General features: G+C 49.1%; 1 protein-coding gene across 7 annotated transcripts in view; it reads right to left on the bottom strand.

Annotated features, from left to right (window-relative positions):
* The window catches only part of LOC140410695 (protein eva-1 homolog A-like), a 548,454-nt gene that overhangs the window by 78,296 nt on the left and 447,309 nt on the right, over nt 1-22,849 (bottom strand). The window contains exon 1 of one of the 7 annotated variants that reach the window (XM_072499129.1): nt 7,990-8,155. The exons of 3 other annotated variants lie outside the window; for them this stretch is intronic. The gene's annotated coding sequence lies outside the window, so the exon portion shown is untranslated. Of the gene's footprint in view, nt 1-5,574; nt 6,233-7,989; nt 8,156-22,849 lie in introns of those variants that run through there. 3 more of the 7 variants (XM_072499133.1, XM_072499128.1, XM_072499130.1) reach the window with 3 other exon arrangements.

Raw genomic sequence — 22,849 nt, 5'->3', positions numbered from 1 at the left:
GCCTTCTCCTGTAGACAACACCAAAGTCCTTATCTGAGTTCCCTTCAGCCAAATCAGTGTCTGACCTTGTCCTCGGGTGAGCCTGCACCTTCATTATCTTTGGTCCCTCCCCTGGCCGCAGGCCACTGGTGCCCAATGTCTCACTACAGTGGGTCCAGCTCTATAAAGTATCCTCTAATATACATACAGTGTCTGTATCTGAGTTGCTAGTGTGAAATCAAGTAACAATGTGATTTCATCATCACTCCCTTACTGTTCTGCCACTGTCTGGTCAGGTTGCACTGCTTTAGTATCCGAAAATAGAAATACACAAGAGAAATGAGGAGTCGGGCAATCGAGGAGATTAACTAAGGGATGCATGTTTACACCATCCGGGGCTTGTAAATCAGAAGAGATTGAAGGAGGAAAGGAAATTGAAATACGAGATTACGTATGAGGGTTCAACCCCACCCCTGGCTACAGCCTCCACAGTGGGCGTCCCTATAATGGTCAGCACTGTCTCTTCCGGGAGACTCAGGATTATGCAACTGTGCCACCTCATGCCTCACTGGTGAGTTATTATGCATCACCTTGTCCTGTAGGAGAGAGGAAAGTGTGTCTGTGAGTCTGTTTGGGTGATGGGCCTGTTAAGCTTGAATATCTGGCAGTGAGTGCACAAGTGCCAAATATACAAGGATGTGGTGTAGCATTTGAATGGCAGGTATAAGTCCAACAGGAATGGTGGTAGGTTACTGATGGGGGTTTGGTGGATTGAGCAGTGACTGAGGTTTAATGGTGAAGTTAGTGGCAGATGGCATTTAAAGATGCATTCGCTGACTCTGACCACTAGTGTGAGGTCTTCAACTTCTTGAAGCACTACATCCAGGCTCTTGAGGCTCGACTCCAGGCACTGACCCCCACAACTTTCTAGTTCCATTGTTTTCTGGTTCCTTGCAAAAAAGAACATCATCCTTTTGTCCCACCTTTTTGCTAAAGCTGGAGTTTGGGGTCTGAAAACATTGGAGCCTACACTCTGCACTGTGCTGTGCCACACGCTAACTGTTCACATGTCAGAATCACTTTCTGGACTATTCCCAGAACCTGCTTCAGCTACAGTACACCTGCTCTTTATGAGGCGCAGGGTAGTTTTAAGTACCTCATCTTCTGATTACAACCTCAGCACTGAGTCCATTAATTTTACACCATGAGCTCTGTGCACCATTTTGATTCTGTTTTTTTGGTCACATCTTAAGCTTGATTTTCACGTTTTTGCTTTTGGATAGAGCTGTTCACATTCTGCCATTCACACTCACTCTGAACAAATGCTATGTTTTTTTTACTGCAGTCATTATCATTCCTCTTGTCTTTAGTTCTGTGACATCTTTGTCATTTAATATCACCTGACCTCTACCCTATTCCAAGCTTTCTCTTTTGCTCTTCCACTCCTTCCCTTTCCATAGCAGAAAATAGGATAATATGTTTGTCAAGCAGTCATCCAGGCTCTCAATGTTAGTTCCCTTCTCTCTCCACAGATGCTGTCAGTCTTGCTGGGATTGCCCAATATTTTCTGTGTTTGTAATAACTCTGAAGGAGAATCATATTTGGCCTGAAACATTAACTCTCTGTCAGACCTGCTGGGTATTTGCAGCACTTTATGTTTTTATTCAGATTTCCAGCATCCGCAGTATTTTGCTTTCACTTTATTTTTAAGCAATGTCGGCTGGCCTTAAGTGGTGCTAGTTATTCAAGATATTCATCTTTTCTCAGGCATGCAGCTAACCAACAGCACGGTTAGTTCTGGCGGATTGCTGAAATAGCAAGAAACAAAAAGAAGTCCCGCTGTCTGCATTGAAATCAATAGGCACGATTTTCTGGCCTCCCTGCTGCGTGTTTCTCGGGGGCAGGAGGCCGCCTGCACCGCGGTGGCTGGATCTTCTGGTCCCTCTACTGTCAATGGGATTTCCCACTGAATCCACCATTAGGGGGTGAGCCGTCGGCGAGACCAGTAGATCCAGCCAGAAGATCTCGCCCAATGAATGCAGGTTAAGTGCACATCATGATCCCTGTGAATGTTACAGACACCAATGAATTTGGATCCCCACTGAAATGGCATGTAATGGATAATCAGCTACAACAAATGTAGGTGATGTTTAAAACTGCAGGAGGTCTCGAAGACTGAAGACACCAGTTATTTCTCGATGGTGCTTAATATTTGCATCTATTGTCCCTAGAAATACTAGCATGCTGATGGTTCCCAGTAAATGGGAAGATTTATCCCTGACAAGTATAATTTTGTTCTTAATCAGTTGCAGGTACAGGACTGTTCCTTGCTGGGAGCAATTACTGAGAGATAATTTGTGTGATTATATGTGCTTCCCTCTTTTTTAAAAAAGGACCAGGACTATTAAATTAAACTTGATTGTGCAGTGCAACTTTCTTTGGAACAGATGTTCAAACTAATCAGCAATTCCACATGTCAGTTGCTATATTCTGCTATTGGGAAACATGACTGTTTCTTCAAACTTGATTTCATTAGGACCCAAATATTATCCCTCTTAAAAAATAAATTTGAACCAAACCAAAGTTTCATGGTGAGTCAATTGAACAGTAAAGATTGTTGGACAGTTAGCTGTGTAGCACAACTTGTTTAAGATGTCTCTCTATGTAACTGTTACCATCAGCTACATAATAAGATAATTCAAATAAAAGTCAGTTGTTCAAAACCAATATTTAACAGTAATGAATGAAACTTTCACTTACTCGGTCATTTATTGATATTTGCATACCTTGTCCTTAGCATCATGAGCTCAAGAACATTCAAGTTCAGTTCTCCATCCATCAAATATACGAGCACAACATGTAAAATGATTTATTTAGCAAACGCACTCCAGGTTTCAGGTTTGATTTAATCATTTACATATGGCAGGCATTGTGCAGTTCTACATAACGGAGGTGAGGTATTTGTTTCAAAGCCCTGTTTTATGTCCTGCTTCGTTGAGAGAGGAAGCATGCAATAATAACTTGCTTGACAGCCATTCTCTTTTAGTTGTCAACAGCATAGGTTTCTCAAATATTTGCTACATTATGTCAAACAAATTAAAGCACGTAGGTGCCAAAGCACAGCAAAATGTTCTACGTGGTATTCACAGCAAGGTTTTTTTCAATAAACAGGCAAACCATCCCTAATGGCTTAGAATGTAAATCCGAAGGGGTAGTCTTTCAACATCCTGCTTGGGGCATAAAACTGACATTGCAAATCAGCCGCTATTATTAAAACTACCCAATTTTTGCCACAGCCAGTATTACTCCAAGCAGAAATGTGACAATCTGTCCCATGGTGTAATAAGAGTCTTAAAAAGCTGGAAGGATAACATGGTTGATCCCTGTTTCGGGTGTGTTAGCTGGCTAGAAGTAGAATTCAGCAGGCAAAATTAACTGGAGCTCCCATTGCTGACGACTGGAGAAAGGATATATGTGGGCACTGGGTGAAGATGGAGACTGGCCACCTGAGTGACATGTTACAGGGCTGTCATCACCAATGGCATTGTAACCAGCCTTATGTTACCTCTTCAGGGGGGAAAGAAAGAAAAATGTACTGCCATTTTCAAATCCAAAGCAGCAAATTTGGGTCAAAAATTTACAAAAGCAAAATACTGCAGATGCTGGAAATCTGAAATTAAAAACCGAAAATGCTGGAAATACGCAGCAGGACAGGCGGCATCTGGAGAGAATGAAACAATCAATCATTAGTTCCAATTATAGTTAATGTTTCAGGTTGATAACCTCTGTCCCTATCGCCCCAGATTAACCTGCTAAACATTTCAGCATTTTGTGCCTTTTGGATCAAAAGTTTGTTTTGTTTGCCATTTAATTTGTAGACTGCTTTCAGTTTGACTCCTATCTCAGGATACTTCATTTTTATTTGAAGGGGCTAATGCTGTTTTGTTCTTTTCTTGATCTTCTCAGGCACAAGCCAATTACAACCTGCTTCTATGCCTCAATCAACATTCTGCTGAGCCAGCCTCTAGATGTTTGTAAGAGTGGCACAGGGGGTGGCACAGTAGCACAGTGGTTAGCACTGTTGTTTCACAGTGCCAGGATCCCAGGTTCGATTCCCGGCTTGGGTTACTGTCAGTGTGAAGTTTGTACGTTCTCCCCGTGTCTATGTGGGTTTACTCTAGTTACTCCGGTTTCCTCCTACAAGTCCCGAAAGTCATGCTTGTTAGATGAATTGGACATCCTGAATTCTCCCTCTGTGTACCCGAACAGGCGCTGGGGTGTGGCGACCAGGGAATTTTCACAGTAATTTCATTGCAATGTTAATGTAAGCCTACTTGTGACAATAGTAAAGACTATTATCTTAGATTTTCCCTCCCACTTTGGGATGTGTTTGGCCCCTAAACATGGCTTCTCCCGGCAGTGGAGCTGGAAATTCATTGATATGAGGCAGTTGCAAGTGCAACAACCATATCCCACTATTCCAAGGCCCTGCCTGTTGCTGCACCAATAAACTACGCAATTTTGTTTTCACCCCTGTCATTTTCATAGAGAGTATGCATTTCAACAGATCCAGTTGCTTACAGGGTAGAAATAATTATGATCTTGCTATTTTTATAAGATTTCTACTAATCACAGCATATTTGTCCAGAATAAAGGGAATCCCAGGCCCACAGTAGTGATATGGATGGTGTTTTGATTCCTTTTTGGGGGATTTTAATTGCGTTTATGTCAATTTGTAGTTAATGTATTTGCATAATTTTGTATATTTTGTTGTTTACATGAGTAAACAACTTACTAGCCATCTTTATGAAGCAATTTCCTCACTGCAATCTTAGGTAATTTGGACATTCAGAATTCTCCCTCAGTGTACCTGAAGAGGCGCCAGAATGTGGCGACTAGGGGATATTCACAGTAACTTCATTGCAGCATTAAAATAAGCCCACTTGTGACATTAAAGATTATTATTCTGACTTAATCCAAAATCTATATTAATCAGATGGGAAACTGCATTAATAACAGTGATCCTATAGCAAGACCATAGTTATTATTCTGCAGCATAAGCAGAACAGTTTCAAAGAGCAATCAAGCTCACCACAAATACAAGTTTAAGTGGAATTAATAATTTAGCATTGCACATGTCAGTTACTACAGCTCAAAATTAAGAACAAACTATTCCAGAATGAGACGCTGGCCATAGCCACAAAAGCTAAATGGAGCTTATCCTGACTGAAAAAAACCTGTCAACCACCACACAAAGGTGAGCCCAGCAGCAAACTACAACCATGAGCTTGCGCATAACCTTGATGGACCTCAGAAAGCAACCCCTTTTCACAGAAGAACTGAGTTCCATAACACTTATAATAGCTCCCAGCAACACCGAGCAAAATGTTTAGAAATCCCCATTCCATCCTCCAGTAACAACTCTGCATTCTGCCTTGAAGAAATCAAAAAATCGGAAATAAAGGCAGATACCAAGAACCTACGGCAAACCCAACAAATAATCAGACACAGTAGTAATGTGAACATCATTCTCCAAACCATCCCACTCTTTACCAGCAGTTGCCAAGTAATAAAAAGCAATTATAGCAACGATACCTCTTTACTGGTGAGATGAAGAAGTCAGACACATCAAGTAGACTGCAGTATATTCCTACTCCTCAATTGCTTAGATGAACACTCAAGAGTTACAGCTACATAGTTTTCTTGATAAAGAGCAGTCTGGATTCCAAAGCCAAAATTCAGTGGTAAATCCAGTTTTCTCCCATTACTGCTTATTGACAGTAGGAACAGAGCAGCACACAAAGCAATAGCTTGTTGTAAGCATGCAGGAAGTGAATAACATCTGCTTTCCTATTTAAGCACAAGAGCATCTGTGTTAAAAAGCAAGCGCCCTTTGCAGCCACGAGCAGCAGCCCACCTTCAGGATGACTTCTGCAGCACACAGACGACACTCGAGTTAAAACATTTAGTGGAAAGTAGTTCAGTCAGAGGAGGAAGGTGGACCCATTTCCTTCACCTTCAGACATCAGCGGGTGGCGACAGGATTAGAACATGAACCAGCAGTCTTTCATTGTACACAGTAAGATCTATAACTGACTGAGTAGCCAGCTTGGGCCAGCCGGATCCTATAATTAGTATTTCTTTAACCTTTCCCTCCTGTTCCCAAGTTGTTCAACGTCTTGCAAGGCAGCTAGGAGGAGGAATGCGATATACAGGGAGCAAGAAGGGATTAAGGTACACACACAGCCCCAGACAAATTGCAATCTGTGCGAGAAATGAGAGGGAGTTCAAGGACAGAAACAGGAAATGACACTGAAAATTTTCAATGCTCCAATACAAACTCCCTGATGTGAACCTTTTTTTAAAAAACTGCACAGTCACAAAAACTGCTGACTGAAGCCAGGGAAGGAAAGTCAGCACAACATATTAAATTGAAAGAACATATTAAGAAGATAGCTTGTAAAATATTGCTTTATCTTTATGACTGTGAGCAATGGATTAATGTTATGGTTTACTACGAATTCAGGAAAGTACACAGCGTTACCAATTTCTCTTTCACTTCAACACTACAATCAGTGTGCTGTATGTACCGGTAATATCTTTTATTTGTACTCATCAATAAATCCATGATCTGTTTTTCAAATCAAAGCAATATATTGGTATCAATAAGGTCCCTGGAAGTTTCAAATCCACCCAGCAGTTTATGGCAAAAATGTTACAAGTCATACATTGGAAACACTCAGTCCATTCATACCTCAAACAAATGCTCAATTCTATGCGAAACAACATACCTATATGCTTCATTTGCTTCTTTCAAAGACACACTACCCTTATTTTCCTTGGCAGACCTAGGCACTTGTGACAAACTGACTCCTACAATAAAACAAAACTGATCTGTGCACATTATCACAATGCTCAATGCCTACAAAAGGCTCATTATTCAATACATAGCAAGGCAATCTGTTCTTTTTTAATAAAGTTCTCACACTCTTGTTTTCTCGCTCTTATTTTTGCAGACAACTTAATTGAAACAGCCTGTAGGTTTCCAACAAAACTGGTTTGTAATTGAGAATTAGTGCAGTCTACATTGTCAGTGGTTTCTAAGATCCTCTCTCTATAGACCAACAAAAGACACCCCAACTCTTATGTAGGAGAAACAAACATTATTTATAATTTCTTTTTGAAGGAGGTTTGATCACTTGTGGCAACAGCCTAACATTTTCATATAAAGATAATTATATAGATTTTCTTCGGGTAGACTCTTTGATGCCCACTGATCTGGGAAGAAATGCTGCAACCATTATTACTTGCAATATTAATATTTCATCTGTTGTTTTATTTGCCTTACTTCAATGTTCGCCAACATATCTGGAACTCCCATACTAACAGCACCAGATGGACTGTTTCGGGTCAAGAAGGTGGCAATGGCAATTGGAAATGGGCAGTAAATGCTGGCCTTCCCAGCCACCCCCACACCCCATGAAAGAATTTTAAAAATCTAAGATGATTCGAAGATACATCAGCTTTACCCATGTTAAAGTTTGTAGGGATCAAGGATGAGCGGGATGATGTTGTTCATGCTCCTTATATATGGGAAATTACTCCATTACAGTGATGCTTCACTGGTGATTAAATATATGAGCATGGAGAAAGTGGCAGATCCCGTTATACACGATACCTTGTTAATTTGGCACCATGATAATCTAAGGACATTGGTAAGGGCATGCACTTGCCATGGAAGGAAAGGCATTCAGACTATGCTAAGTGAGCATCAAGCTAGAATCTATTGTGAAGATTCAGAATACATATGGGGAGGCAGTGGCATAGTGGAATTGTCACTGGACTAGTAATCCAGAGACCTAGTGTAATGCTCTGGGGACCCGGGTTCGAATCCCACCATGACATATGGTTAAATTTGAATTCAATAAGAAAAATCTGAAATTAAAGGTCTGTTGTAAAAGCCCATCTGGTTCATTTATATCCTTTAGGGAAGGAATCTGTCATCCTTACCTACAAGTGACGCCAGACCCACAGCAATATGGTTGATTCTTTAATGCCCTCCGGCAATAAATGGTTTCCCAGCAATGCTCACATCCCATGAACGAATGAAAAAAGGCCCATCTCTGCTGCCTTTATTTTTCTTCTGGTTAAATTTTATTTTGGTTCCTTCCTTCTGTACTGTTGTGACAATGGTTGGCACTTTTTGAGAGGCCCAAGATCAGACGGACTTTGGAAAGATTGTGGTTTGGGTTCTAATGTTTGTTTTACAGATATGGAGCAGTGAGAGTCTGATTAAACTTTAACACTCAAAAGTTAATGTTTCCCCATCATACGAAACAGAAAAATGTGGCAAGAAATTGGGCGGGATTCTCTGTCCCGGGATGCTTGGATTGCATTCCATGATGGGGCAGCGAATTGGGCGTTGGGGGCAAAATCGGGGTTGGCGGCAGGCGCCGACCTGAATGCAAGGCTCCGATGCCCCGCTGTCAGCGGGAATGAGGTCCACACCAAATACCATGGGGAACATGGGAATTAATGCAAATGGGCCTTAATAACCCATGCACATCTATTTAGCAGGCCCGGTGCCCTATTCTCCCGTCTCCCGCTATTTTCTGGTCCCCACAGCTGGGAATCACATGGGAGCAAATCACTTGTGGTTTTTAATTAGCGTGGCCTTGACGTAGTGGAGCTCGCGGTGGGTGAAAGTGCCTTTGTCCACCATATCAGGGCTATGCTGGTAAAGACCCCTGAGCCCATCCAAGGGCCCAGTCCCCTGCAAAAATGCATTGCCGGCCCACGCCTCCTCCCACACACCCCACCCATAGGGACACCTGTAATAGGGGACCATAACCACAGAGGCCCCCTGCCTAAAGGGATGCCCTCCACAGACCGCCCCCCGACACAGTCCTTCTCCCCCACACAGGAACTCCCCCCCCAGAAAAGGGACTCCTGTGTGGAAGCTAGATAAAAGTCCAGATAGGGGCAGTGGGAAACATTATCCTGTAATACTTACCTTGCAGCTCCACATGACAATTCCTGTGCCTGCTTCTGGTTCCCACAGAGAATGAAGGGGGGTGGGGAATAGGGCTCCGAGCCCACTAAATAGATTCAAATGGGTCATTACGACCCATTTGCATTTATTTCTATGATCCTGCTGGCGTGCACCATGGACCTCATTCACGCCGCCAGCGGGGGGTCGGAGCATCACATTCGGGTCAGCGTCTGGTGCCAATCCTGATTTTGCCCTGATACCCGATTCTCCCGTCCCATCGGGAAGCATAGTCTCCCAAATGGAGAATTCCACCCATTGACCTATATCTTTTTTAAAAAATAGATTGCATTAAATAAATTTTCCACTCACCTCAAAAGTTAATGTCTGACCTTGCCAACATCATTGTGACTGAAAATTCTTTAACTATTGCCTCAGTTAGAATATTCTGTGCTGGTTTACACCAGGGACAAATGGCTAAGTTAACGAAATCCGGCTCAAATCACCATACTTTCTTCTTGAAAAAAAATTGTTATGAATGGAATAAGTTGGATTATATGGAAATAAAGTAAAAGGGAATGCCAAAATATGAGAAAGAGCGACCATAAACTTCTTAGCATCTGCCAGCAGTCCAGAAATTAGACCAAATTATAATTACATATTGGTTAGCTGATGAAATTACGTCCCACATGCTTGCGTAGCTATGCCAGAAGCATACTTAGCAAACAATAGTTGCATTACAGTCTTCCCAATTCACCCCAAATAAACAATACTCAGTGTCGTTAGAAAATGACAAATGTCTTCCTTGAGAGAAAAAATAGTTGCTCGGGAGGGAAAAGAAAGACTCGGAAATATTCAAGGTCAGCTATGTCCCAGTAAACATCTTCCGGTTTTACAAGTAAGGGATTCAGCTTTAATTGAGGTCCTGTTTCCCGGCACAGTTGGAGAAGGAACAGTATAACCAGGTGGTTCACGTTCAGCTCACAATAACTGCAGTTAAGCTAACAATATTATTCACAGATGACAAGCTGATTCGGTAACTACAATAGGCATATTATAGAGTGAATCCAGACTATTGAGATTCCTTTTAATTCTGAGTTCAAAAAAATGCAAACCTTCATTCCGAGATTGTTAGAAATGTGTCCAAGCCAGTGGACATTAAACAATCTTCAATAAAGAAGATACAAAGAATGTTTTATACTAAAGCATTAGTAAACCACACTATAATCCATAGACACTCTCCCTGTGATAGCTCCTCTCTTTTCCTGGAAATGTGTTGGGTTCCCGAATCACTGACAGCAAGGACTTGCATCAAAGATGGTTTATTCACTAGCTTAGCAGCTGCTTCAACATTTGTGCTCTGCCTGCGCTCCTGGAGATAACTTACGTGCTCCCTTCATGTGACCTCTTTTTTAGCCGTGTCATCACTCTATCACATGACCACTCGGTCCACATCTTACCCATTTAGTTGGACGACCCTGTTGCATAAGATAGAATGGCGTGCGCCATGGGAAATCATGTGCTGACCATTGTGTAAGATATGAGTTATACAAGCTAACAATGCATGACTATTTATATACACAGTGAGGCATGAATTAAGGTTTTGTAGCTGGTGTACTGCATCTCCACAATCCCACTCCTCCCCCCCCCCTGTTCTGTCAGTGTGTTCTGTGGGCGCAGGGCTTGCTGCCTTGGCCTCTGGAGTAGTCTGCATGTCCACTGGTGTAGTGGGCATGTCCCATAGGCCCGATGACTGAAGTGCTGTGTCATCTGTTGGTGCTGATTCCAATACCTGTAGAAGGTGACGGTGGTTGCATACACAGTGGGCACCCTCTGAGGCCATCACAAAACTGTTCCATCAACTGGCCATCATCATGTGTGGTCTGCATCCTGATCTGGTGCTAGAGAGCCGGGGCTGTGGGCATCTCGATCGTAGTGCGTTTTGCTTCTCAATCTGCATTGCATGAGGACATCATGCACATTGATTTCAAGTTTGAGCTGCAGCAGGGCTTTAGGATTCCCTCTCAGTAGACCCCACAGGAGGGTGCAGGACAGGGGCCGTGGAGCATTGCGCTGGCATGGATAGCGCCAGCCATCAGTATCCCTGTCGGCAGGGATGGGTGGCGGGGTTAGGGGTCCTCCGGTGCTATACATCAACAGGGCCAAGGGCGCAGTATGGAAGGCTGACTGTTGGGGGGAACAACCGGGGGTGGGGGGGGTGAGGGGGACATGCGGGGGCAAGTGCAGTGCAGGCCAGGGCCACCATGTAGCCCATTGGACCTGGGTGGGCACGGGAGTATGCACCATTCTAACATGTCTGCCCTTTACCCACTGCAGGCAATGGATTTCAGAGTCCGGCCAGGAATGGTTGGCATCTGCCTAGCCATGGCGGCCCCTTGTGGACGCAATGCGGCTGCACGAGCAGAAGCTGCTCAAGGAGGACCCTGCAGAACAGAAGCATGCTCAAGAGGAATAGGGGCCAACTGGTGAAGCTGGAGGTCCAGTTGTCCAGCAGGCCAAGGAAGAGGTGGGAAGGCAACCACATCAGGCCTCTCATATATTGGCAGTGCCTGTCATTTGAGGGCCTGCCTGACCGAGCATGTCACCGATGACTGCAGCTAAGCAGGGAGACAGGGCGACATCTGTGCCAGGTGATGACGCACCTGGAACCGTGGGGGCATGGGCGAGGACACCAGTTCCCAATGGCTGTCAAGGTGATGGTCGCCCGGATCCTTCCACGCGTTGAGTAGGAATCTGTCTGGGATCTCGCAGACTTCCATTTACCGGTGAATCCACACTGTCACAGATGCCCTATATAACCGGGCAGCACAATATGGCAAATTCAGTCTGGACCTCGCCCACCAGGTTGCCCGTGCAGTGAGATTCACCGCCATCGCAGGCATGCCCCAGGTCCATGGGGTGATCAACCTATGGGTACTGCCACATGAGCGTGTGTATTTTGTCAATAGGAAGAACTGCCACTTGATGAATATGCAGTCGGTGTGTGACCACCAGCTGCCCATCATGCACGTCTGCGCCCTGTTTCCAGGCAGGGTTCACCCGGGCACATGCGACAGTGCCTGACACCTTTGAAGCGCACCCTTGGGCAACAGGTTGGCTCCCTGGCGACAGGGTTATCCGCTGACCCCATGGCTGATGATGCCTAACTGGAGGCCCCAGACTGATGCGGAGACCTGCTACAACGACCAGAAGCATCATCGAGCGGTGCATCGGCCTCCTCAAGTTGCAGTTCGGGTGCCTGAACCACTCTGGTGGGGTCCTCTAGTATTACCCTAGCAGGGTCTCCCACATCATGGTGGCCTGCTGCGTCCCCCACAATGTCACACAGCAGAGGGGCGGCATGCTGGAGGAGGACGAGGAACACCAGGCCTCATGTGATGAGGTGGAGGGCCAGAATGGGCAGGATAATGGGCCTGGGCAGGCACAGGGGAACGCATGGTGTCTGCGTCAGGGCCACCACACCGAGACAACCTGATCGTTGCCAGGTTTGCCGACTAGGGGGCATGAGCACCGGCAGCTCAACCGTCCCTTCCGACACCCATTTACCAGCACCCCTCCTCCCTGCACTCCATCTCCCCATCCTCAGCACCCCCCCCCCCCCCCCCAAGCTTTCCACCGGCTGCACCACAAGCTGCTGGCCCTGGGTCGGCAGTGACAGCGGGTCTGGTCCATGGGGCAGAGAATGATGACAACCTGCTCCGCGATGAGCTCTGGTTCTCCACATCGTTTGACAGAGTATGATTCCCGCCCCGGTGTCACATTCAACTGTACACAGTGATCCCTGCTTGCCTCTTATCAGTCCATCACACGCCCCTTCAGGGAATGCGGGGGTGGGGATGACGTCCGGGGCAGTGGGGGAAGGGGGGCCCCCTGGCCCAGGCCGTCCTCCAACACCCACACCCCATTTCACCACCCTCCAACACACCCAGCCCCCCCTACTGCATCCCCCCCACCACCAACCCCGCCCCCCACCGGACACAACCTCTGCACCCAGCCCAAACCAACCCTTCAGAGAGAGAACCAATGCAGTTTGGAGCACCGGTGATTAGATGACAGCACTATGCACAATAACTGTACCCTAGTCCCCAACACTATTCTATATGCTGCACCCATGCCAACTCATGTCGACCTTTCTTTTTTTTTTTTTAAATAAATTTAGAATACCCAATACATTAGGCACAATTCTCCCATCGGGAGACTAAGTCCCGACGCCGGAGTGAAAACCGGAATGTTTCACTCCGGCGTCGGAGCCGACTCCCAGCCCCCTATTCTCCCGCCCCCAGGGTGCTAGGAGCGGCGTCGCATCATTTACGCGCGCCAGGCCTTGGCGCCACGTAAAAGCGGCGCCGCATAAATGACACGGCCGGCGCCGGGTAAATGACGTCACCCATACATGCGCGGGGTGGCCGGCGCCAATCCACGCATGCATGGTTGCCATCCTCCCCGAGGCCACCCCGCAAGAAGATGTCGGATGGATCTTGCGGAGCGGCGGAGGAAAGGAGGTCCTCCTTCAGAGAGGCCGGCCTGCCGATCCGTGGGCACCGATCGCGGGCCAGACTCCTTTTGAAGCCCCCCCTGCTGCAGGAACGCCCCTCCCCCCACCACAGGCCGCGCCCCCCCAGAGTTCCCACGCTGTTCCCGTCGGCAGCGACCAGGTGTGGACGGCGCTGGCGGGAACCCGTCGTGTTGGGCAGGCCGCTCAGCCAATGCGGGTCAGAGAATCGCCGCTCGCCCGTTGCAAATGGCGAGCGGCGATTCGCCCAGTGGCCAGCCGTGATTCTCGCCGTGCCGGTTTGGGGGGGGGGAAATCGCGTGCGGGCGTCGGGGCAGCGTGGCGGGACATGCGCGGTGCCCCGGCGATTCTCCCACCCGGCGTTGGGGGGGGGGGGGGGAGAGAGAGAGAATCCCACCCATTTTGTCCAATTAAGGGGCAGTTTAGCGAGGCCAATCCACCTACCCTGCACATCCTTTGGGTTGTGGGGGTGAAACCCATGCAAACACGGGGAGAATGTGCAAACTCCACAAAGGCAGTGACCCAGAGCCAGGATCAAACCTGTGACCTCGGCGCCGTAAGGCAGCAGTGCTAACCACTGCGCCACCGTGCTGCTTCTCGTGTCGACCTTTCTAATCTTACATGTCCTAATGCTCCATCTAGGTGGTTCCCCAGGCGGTACATCAGAAATGGAGGCGGCCTGCTGCATATCATGCCCTGTGACCTGGGACCCCTTTGGCAACTGGAGTCACCCGGCCTGGCTGTCACAGGTTACTCGGTGCCACCCTTTTCTGCCCACTGCCCATGGATGCGCCAGGGACAGGTGGGGGGGATTCAGAGCGCCGCACCTCCCCTGTGGGAGTCACTGGCATGGGCCCCATCACCTTCTCGTCCCTTGGGATTCCTGATGGCCCTAAGGCGACTCCTTGGGTCAATGGTGTGGCCGTTATGAGCTCTTGGGGCTCTGAAATCATGTGGCACTGCCAGTCCTGGAGGCCAGCTCACATCTCAACCAGGGTCTCAATGCTCACGGCCGCGGAGCGCAGGGACCGTACCAGGTCCCTCTGTGTCTGGCTCAGGTCACCCAGCGCCTGACCAATGATCTCAATGTCCACAGCCATGGCCCGTTGTGATCGACCACACTCTGGAGCGCTGCAGCAATTTCCATGTGGCCCTGGTACATGGCTGCCTGTGAAATACTTGCGTTGTCTTGCACATTAGCCATCGACTGCACACGATGCCCCAGGCCTTGGACATCCTGACCGATGACCGTGACCCTCACACCCAAGGACTCCACTGCGGACACCACCTACGTGATATTTTCCTGGGTGGCACATATTATCAGGAGCGCCTCCTGTTTCTGCAGTCGTTTGGACTCCTGCAACTGCCACCTGCAGGCGCTGGATGGTTGCTGACACCCCCTCTTGTAGTCCCCAACTCTGCGTCTGCATCTCCAATATTGACGGGACCACTCTTTCCAGTAGCACTAGACCTGTCCAGATGGCAGCTGGTCCCTGGTGATGGGCTCCCCCCTCCAACTATTTGCTCCCTCGGGGGTTCCTACCTCCAGTTGATGCATTGCTGCATTGTGTGTTGTGCTCATCAGGTAGTGCCCAGGAGCCTCTTCACGAAAGTGCCCAACCGAGGAGAGTGTCTCTGGGATGGGGGAGAGCTTGGAGACAGCCGTGATGGGAAGTCAATGTCATCCCCAGAAATGTGCTCTGGGGTGCTGTGGGGTAGAGATGGGAGCGAGCGACTCCATACGGTCCCCTCTCGTCATCAGGTGAGTCATAGAGTCAAAGATGTTTACAGCATGGAAACAGGCCCTTCGGCCCAGCTTGTCCATGCCACCCAGTTTCTATCACTAAGCTAGCCCCACCTGCCCGCATTTGGCCCATATCCCTCTATACCCACCCTGTCCATGTAACTGTCTAACTACTTTTTGAAGAACAAAATTGTACCCGCCTCTACCACTGCCTCCGGCAGCCCGTTTCAGATGCCCAACACCCTGTGTGTGAAGAAATTTCCCCTCTGGTCTCTTTGCATCTCTCTCCTCCCACCTTAAACCTATGCCCTCTAGTTCTATACTCCTCCATCTTTGGGAAAAGATGTTGACTATCTACCTTATCTATGCTCCTCATTATTTTATAGACCTTAATAAGATCACCCCTAAGCCTCCTATGCTCCAGGGAAAAGTCACAGCCTATCCAGCCTCTCATAACTCAGACCAAGTCCTGGTAGCATCCTTATAAATCTCGGAATCACAGAGTTGGAGGGGAGAGCGAGGTAGAAGACCGGAGGTTGTGGGCCACCTTCTCCTGAGGGAACAGGTAATGCACAGTGTTAAACATTCAGACGTGGGCAACACAGAGGGTATGCAGCTGGCCTATATGTACAGCGCACCGGCCATGACAGATGGTATAGGTGTAGGCATGTGGGTGGGGTACGCGTGGACTGCCGGTGGGTGGGGTTTGGTCGCCCACTTGTAGGGGGCAGATGGATGTTGGGGAGTGTGGGACGGGGCTGGTGCCAGGAGCCAGTGACTCACCCAAGCCGCCCTGAGGATGTTGTGCAGTTTTTCTCTGCACTGCTACCTGGTCCTTCGGCGCTCACAGCTTCTGCCACTTCTGCTCAGGCCCGGTTGACGTTGGCAACCTCCTTCACACCCAAGTGAATAGGGTGTCCTGCCTCTCCTCCAGTGCATCAAGCAAAATCTCAAGCTCTGTGTCTGCAAATCCCGGGTCCGCTCTTCGGTGGCATCTTCTTGGCTGGAATAAAGGTATTTGGGGAGTGGAGTGTTTATAAGCAACTGCAGCTTGCCTGGCTCCCCAGTGATATTCCCTACCCCAGCAAGTCACATGCCAGCATGCATTGGAATTGCACTAGTTCCACGTGGCGTGATGCTGGCCCATTTGCATTACATGAATGGCTCCAGCCATTCAGGTAATGCAAATAGATAAGTCCCCTGGACCAGATGGGATTTATCCTAGGATTCTCTGGGAAGCTAGGGAGGAGATTTCTGAGCCTTTGGCTTTGATCTTTAAATCATCTTTGTCTACAGGAATAGTGCCAGAAGACTGGAGGATAGCAAATGTTGTCCCCTTGTTCAAGAAGGGGAGTAGAGACAACCCCAGTAACTATAGACCAGTGAGCCTTACTTCTGTGGTGGGCAAAGTCTTGGAAAGGTTTATAAGAGGTAGGATGTATAATCATCTGGAAAGGAATAATTTGATTAGAGATAGTCAACACGGTTTTGTGAAGGGTAGGTCATGCCTCACAAACCTTATTGAGTTCTTTGAGAAGGTGACCAAACAGGTGGATGAGGGTAAAGCAGCTGATGTGGTGTATATGGATTTCAGTAAAGCATTTGATAAGGTTTCCCACAGTAGGCTATTGCAGAAAATACGGAGGCATGGGATTCAGGGTGATTTAGCAGTTTGGATCAGAAATTGGCTAGCTGGAAGAAGACAAAGGGTGGTGGTTGATGGGAAATGTTCAAACTGGAGTCCAGTTACTAGTGGTGTACCACAAGGATCTGTTTTGGGGCCACTGCGGTTTGTCATTTTTATAAATGAACTGGAGGAGGGCGTAGAAGGATGGGTGAGTAAATTTGCAGATGACACTAAAGTCGGTGGAGTTGTGGACAGTGCGGAAGGATGTTACAATTTACAGAGGGACATAGATAGGCTGCAGAGCTGGGCTGAGAGGTGGCAAATGGAGTTTAATGCAGAAAAGTGTGAGGTGATTCATTTTGGAAGGAATAACAGGAAGACAGAGTACTGGGCTAATGGTAAGATTCTTGGTAGTGCGGATGAGCAGAGAGATCTCGGTGTCCATTAGATAGATCCCTGAAAGTTGCCACCCAGGTTGAGAGGGTTGTTACGAAGGCGTACGGTGTGTTAGCTTTTATTGGTAGAGGGATTGAGTTTCACAGCCATGAGGTCATGTTGCAGCTGTACAAAACTCTGGTGCAACCGCATTTGGAGTATTGTGTGCAATTCTGGTCACCGCATTATAAGAAGGATGTGGAAGCATTGGAAAGGGTGCAGAGGAGATTTACCAGAATGTTGCCTGGTATGGAGGGAAGATCTTATGAGGGAAGGCTGAGGGACTTGAGGCTGTTTTCGTTAGAGAGAAGAAGGCTGAGAGGTGACTTAATTGAGGCATACAAGATGATCAGAGGATTAGATAGGGTGGACAGTGAGAGCCTTTTTCCTCGGATGGTGATGTCTAGCATGAGGGGACATGGCTTTAAATTGAGGGGAGATAGATATAAGACAGATGTCAGAGGTAGGTTCTTTACTCAGAGAGTAGTAAGGGCGTGGAATGCCCTGCCTGCAACAGTAGTGGACTCACCAACATTAAGGCCATTCAAATGGTCATTGGATAGACATATGGACAATAAGGGAATAGTGTAGATGGCCTTTAGAGTGGTTTCACAGGTCAGCGCAACATCGAGGGCCGAAGGGATTGTACTGCGCTGTAATGTTCTATGTTCTATGTTCTAGCAGTCACACCCCCATTCGGACCGTGGAGCACCCGCATTCAGTCCCGCCATCAGCACCTAGTCTCTCAAACAGAGATTCCTGCCCAGAGAAGTTTCAAAGTCATCGTGGAAAGGGATATCGATAATCCAGAAATAGTGTCTGAATTGGGGGAAGGCCGATTTCAATATAATTAGATGGAATATGGTAAACATAGACTGGGAGCAGCTACTTGCACATGAATTCATGGGAGTCTTTAAAAGTGAAATAGTGAGAGTTCAGGGCCAAATGTTCTCTTAAGAGTGAAGGGCAAGAGTGGCAAGTCCAGGGAACCCTGAATGCCAAGGGATATCGAGGGTTTGATAAAGAAAAAAAAAGAAACATATGGTAGGTAAAGAGCACTAAAAACTGGGCAGGCCCCTGCAGGAGTATGGGTGGCGGGGGGGGTGCTTAAAAACCAAATTAGAAGGGCAAAGAGGAGCAACAAAATATCATTGGGCAGATAGGATTAAGGAAAACCCTAAGGCATTTTATAAGTCTATGAAGAGTAAGAGGATGACCAAGGAAAGAGTGAGGCCCATTTGGGACCAAAGGGCCAATCTGTGCATGGAGCCAGAGGACATCTGCGAGGTCTTAAATTAATATTTTTCACCTGTGTTTACGAAGGAGGAAGGCATGGAAGCTGGTTGTGACAGTGAGATTCTATAGCACGTTAAGATTAATAAGGATGGGGCGGCACGGTGGCACAGTGGTTAGCACTGCTGCCTCACAATGCTGAGGACCCGGGTTCAATCTAGCCCCCAGGTCACTGTGAAATTTGCACATTCTCCCCGTGCGGGTCTCACCGCCACAACCCAAGGATGTGTAGGATTGGCCACGCTAAATTGGCCCTGAATTGGAAAAAAAAAGAATTGCGTACTTTAAATTTATAGAAAAAAAAGATTAATAAGGATGGCGTAACGGTGGCGGTGAAGTCGGTGCTGGTGGTGGTGGTGGAGGTGGCACCGATGGCGGTGCTGATGCTGGCCAGTCATCATGGAATTCCGGGAGCGTGCAAAAGTCCTCTTTGTCCTCTTCTGCGGAAAAGGGTCTGGTGGGGTCAATATTGGCGGTGCGGTGGAAGGTGGGGGGCGGGGCGCATTGGTGGGGGTGTGTGTTGGGGTGCAACCTGACGATGTCAGGTCCCTGAGTGAGACAGTATCTTGGCGGCTGTTGGGGAACTCAACGTTGGCATATTGAGGGTTGGCGTGGAGCAGGTGAACCCTGTAAACCAAGGGGTCCGCCTTGTGGATCGGACGTGCCTACAGAGAAGGAATGGTCCTGGGGCAGCGAGCCAAGTCGGGAGCGACACCCCGGATGTGGACTTCCTGGGGAAGGTAGAAACACGTTCATGGGGTGTATTATTATTGGCGGTGCACAATAGTGACCGGATGGAGAGCAGAGCGTCAAGGAGGACCTCCTGCCAGCGAGAGGCTGGGAGGTTCTTGGACCATAGGGCCAGCTGGATGGCCCTCCAAACCGTCCCATTCTCCCGTTCTACTTACCCGTTTCCCCGGGGGTTGTAGCTGGTCGTCCTGCTGGAGGCTATACCCCTGCTGAGCAGGAACTGACGCAGTTCATCGCTCATGAATGAGGATCCCCTGTCACTGTGGCTGTAGGCGAGGAAACCGAACAGAGTGAAGACGGTGGCAGACGTCATATCGGGGCATGGGATGGCGAAGGAGAATCTGGAGTACTCATCGACCACACTGAGAATGTACGTGTTACGGTCGGTGGAGGGGAGGGGCCCTTTGAAATCCACGCTGAGGCGTTCAAAGGGGCGGGAAGCCTTCACCAGGCGCGCACGGTCCGGCCGGTAGAAGTGCGGCTTGCACTCCGCACAGACTTGGCAGTCCCTGGTGACTGTCCTTACTTCCTCGACGGAGTAGGGCAGATTGCGAGCTTTGACCAGATGGTACAATCGAGTGACCCCTGGGTGACAAAGGCTGTGTAGGGCCCGGAGTTGGTCCACTTGTGCGCTGGCACATGTACCTCGGGAGAGGGCGTCTGGGGGCTCGTTGAGTTTACCGGGGCGATACAAGATCTCGTAATTATAGGTGGAGAGCTCGATTCTCCACCGCAAGATTTTATCATTTTTGATCTTGCCCCGCTGTGTGTTATTGAACATGAAGGCTACCGACCGTTGGTCCGCCAGGAGAGTGAATCTCTTACCGGCCAGGTAATGCCTCCAATGCTGCACAGCTTCAACGATAGCTTGGGCCTCCTTTTCGACGGATGAGTGTCGAATTTCAGAGGCATGAAGGGTGCGGGAAAAGAATGCACGGGTCTGCCTGCCTGGTTTAGAGTGGCGGCAAGAGCGACGTCTGAAGTATCGCTTTCTACTTGGAAAGGCAGTGACTCGTCCACTGCGCGCATCCCGGCCTTGGCGGTGTCTGCTCTGATGTGGGCGAAAGCGTTTGTGACTCGGCAGGAAGGGGGAATTGGGTGGACTGAATGAGTGGGCGGGCATTGTCCACATAGTTTGGGATCCACTGAGCGTAGTAGGAAAAGAACCCCAGGCTGCATTTGAGGGCCTTGGGGCAGTGGGGGAGGGGAAGTTCCATGAGGGGGCGCATGCGGTCGGGTCGGGCCGGAGAAGTCCGCTTTGGACTATATAGCCAAGAATGGCTAACCGGGTCGTGCTGAACACACTTCTCTTTGTTGTAGGTCAGGTTGAGAAGAGTGGCAGTGCGGAGGAATTTATCGAGGTTCGCATCGTGGTCCTGCTGGCCATGGCCGCAGATTGTGACATTATCTAAGTAAGGAAAGGTGGCCCGCAAACCGTACTGGTCGACCATTCGGTCCATCTCTCTTTGGAAGACCGAGACCCCATTTGTGACACCGAAAGGGACCCTAAGGAAGTGGTAGAGGCGACCGTCCGCCACGAAGGCAGTGTATGGCCGGTCCGACTTGCGGATGGGGAGCTGGTGGTAGGCGGATTTCAGGTCAATTGTTGAGCTGCGTGTACCGATTGATGGTCTGGCTATAGTCCACGACCATCCTGTGTTTCTCCCCAGTTTTAACCACTACCACTTGGGCTCTCCAGGGGCTGTTGCTGGCCTCGATAATACGCTCCTTAAGCAGCCGCTGGACTTCGGACCTGATGAAGGTCTTGTCCAGGGTGCTGTACCGTCTGCTCCTGGTGGCAACGGGCTTGCAATCCGCAGTTAGATTGACAAAAAGGGAGGGGGGATTGACCTTGAGGGTCGCGAGGCCGCAAACGGTAAGAGGGGTAAGGGCCCGCCAATTTTGAGGATGAGGCTCTGGAGGTTGCACTGGAAGTCCAGGCCCAACAGGAGTGCAGCGCAGAGATTAGGAAGGACATAGAGGTGGAAGTTACTAAATTCTACTCCCTGGACCGTGAGGGTGACTGTACAAAAGCCTCAGATCGGAACGGAGTGGGATCCGGAGGCTAGGTAGATCCTTTGATTGGCAGGGTGGACCACGAGGGAGCAGCGCCTTACCGTATCTGGGTGAACAAAGCTTTCGGTGCTTCCGGAGTCCAGCAGGCACGAGGTCGCGTGGCCGTTGATTTTAACCGTCGTCGATGCGGTGGCCAGGTTGTGCGGGCGAGATTGGTCCAGCGTCATCGAAGCGAGCTGCGGGTAGCCATCGGATACTTCGGGTGCCGAGCGTGTGCGGTTCCGATGTCGGGATGGCCAGAGACCCTGTGGGGGACAAGATGGTGGCGCCCATGGTGCGCGCATTGCGGGGTCGGGACAAGATGGTGGCACCGATGGGGCGCACGTGGCCGAAGGGGGACAAGATTGCGGCGCCCATTGGTCGCTCATGGACCCGGGAGGAGAAGATGGTGGCTCCCATTGTGTGTCTGGCGTGGGACGATAACGGGCACGATCGCAGCGACTGCGCGGGCCTGGCACACCGCCGCGAAGTGGCCCTTTTTACTGCCGACTTTACAAACTGCAGTGCAGGCCAGGCAGTGTTGGCGGGGGTGTTTCTGCAGCGGGGTGCCCCGGAGTGCGCGGATCGGCGTGCGGCGCAGGCATATTGGGAAGGCAGGGCCCCGGCTGAGGAGGCCGTTGGCGGGGTCCAGGAGGGGTAGGAAGGAGTAGAAGGGTGGGCAGCGCGGCGGGAGGGGTACGATTGTACATTACGGGATGCGACCGCCATGGAGAGCGCCAAGATTTTCGTCTCCACCAGTTCGAGCGTGGCCCCTTCCGGTAATCGTTCTCGGATGCAGTCCGACGCAATCCCCGTCACAAAGGGATCACGCATGAGGATATTCGCGTGTTCGGCGGCCGTAACGGCCTGACAGTCACAGTCCCGGACGAGTGGAACTAGGGCCCGCCAGAAGTCTTCGATGGACTCACCAGGTAGTTGCGAGTGGGTGGCGAGTACATGCCTGGCGAAGAGCGTGTTCGCCTTCTGCGCGTCATGTTCCTTAAGGAGTTACATTGCTTTTGTGTAATTCGTGGCACCTTGGATCAATGGGAACACGCTGGGAACACGCTGGAGCTCAGTCTGGAGTACAGGACGTTTATCTTCTGAGCCTCCGTTGGCTCGGGGTCTGTCGCGTTGATGTAGGCCTCAAAACATGCTAGCCAGTGAGTAAAGTCTTCTCTGGCGTCGGGCGAGTGCGGATCCAGCTGCAGGCAATCGGACTTAATTCTGATATCCATTCTGTGGAAAATCTGACTAATAAATTGATGCACGATCAATTGCACAAAGACTAAAGTTGGGTACAACTGTGGTTTTATTACAGTCAGATGCGTGGCCTCCTGCTGCAGCTGGCGAAATGGCAGGGCACTGGAGGTCATACATATTTATACACTTCTCTGTGGGCGGAGCCAGCCGGCAGGAGCTACCGGCGAACCTGTAGTGCAG

Source organism: Scyliorhinus torazame, chromosome 4 (genome assembly GCF_047496885.1).
Source record: "Scyliorhinus torazame isolate Kashiwa2021f chromosome 4, sScyTor2.1, whole genome shotgun sequence".
In the NCBI taxonomy this organism is placed as follows: Eukaryota; Metazoa; Chordata; class Chondrichthyes; order Carcharhiniformes; family Scyliorhinidae; genus Scyliorhinus; species Scyliorhinus torazame.
Note: the sequence above shows the minus strand (reverse complement) of the source record. Positions and strands in the feature narration are given on the sequence as shown.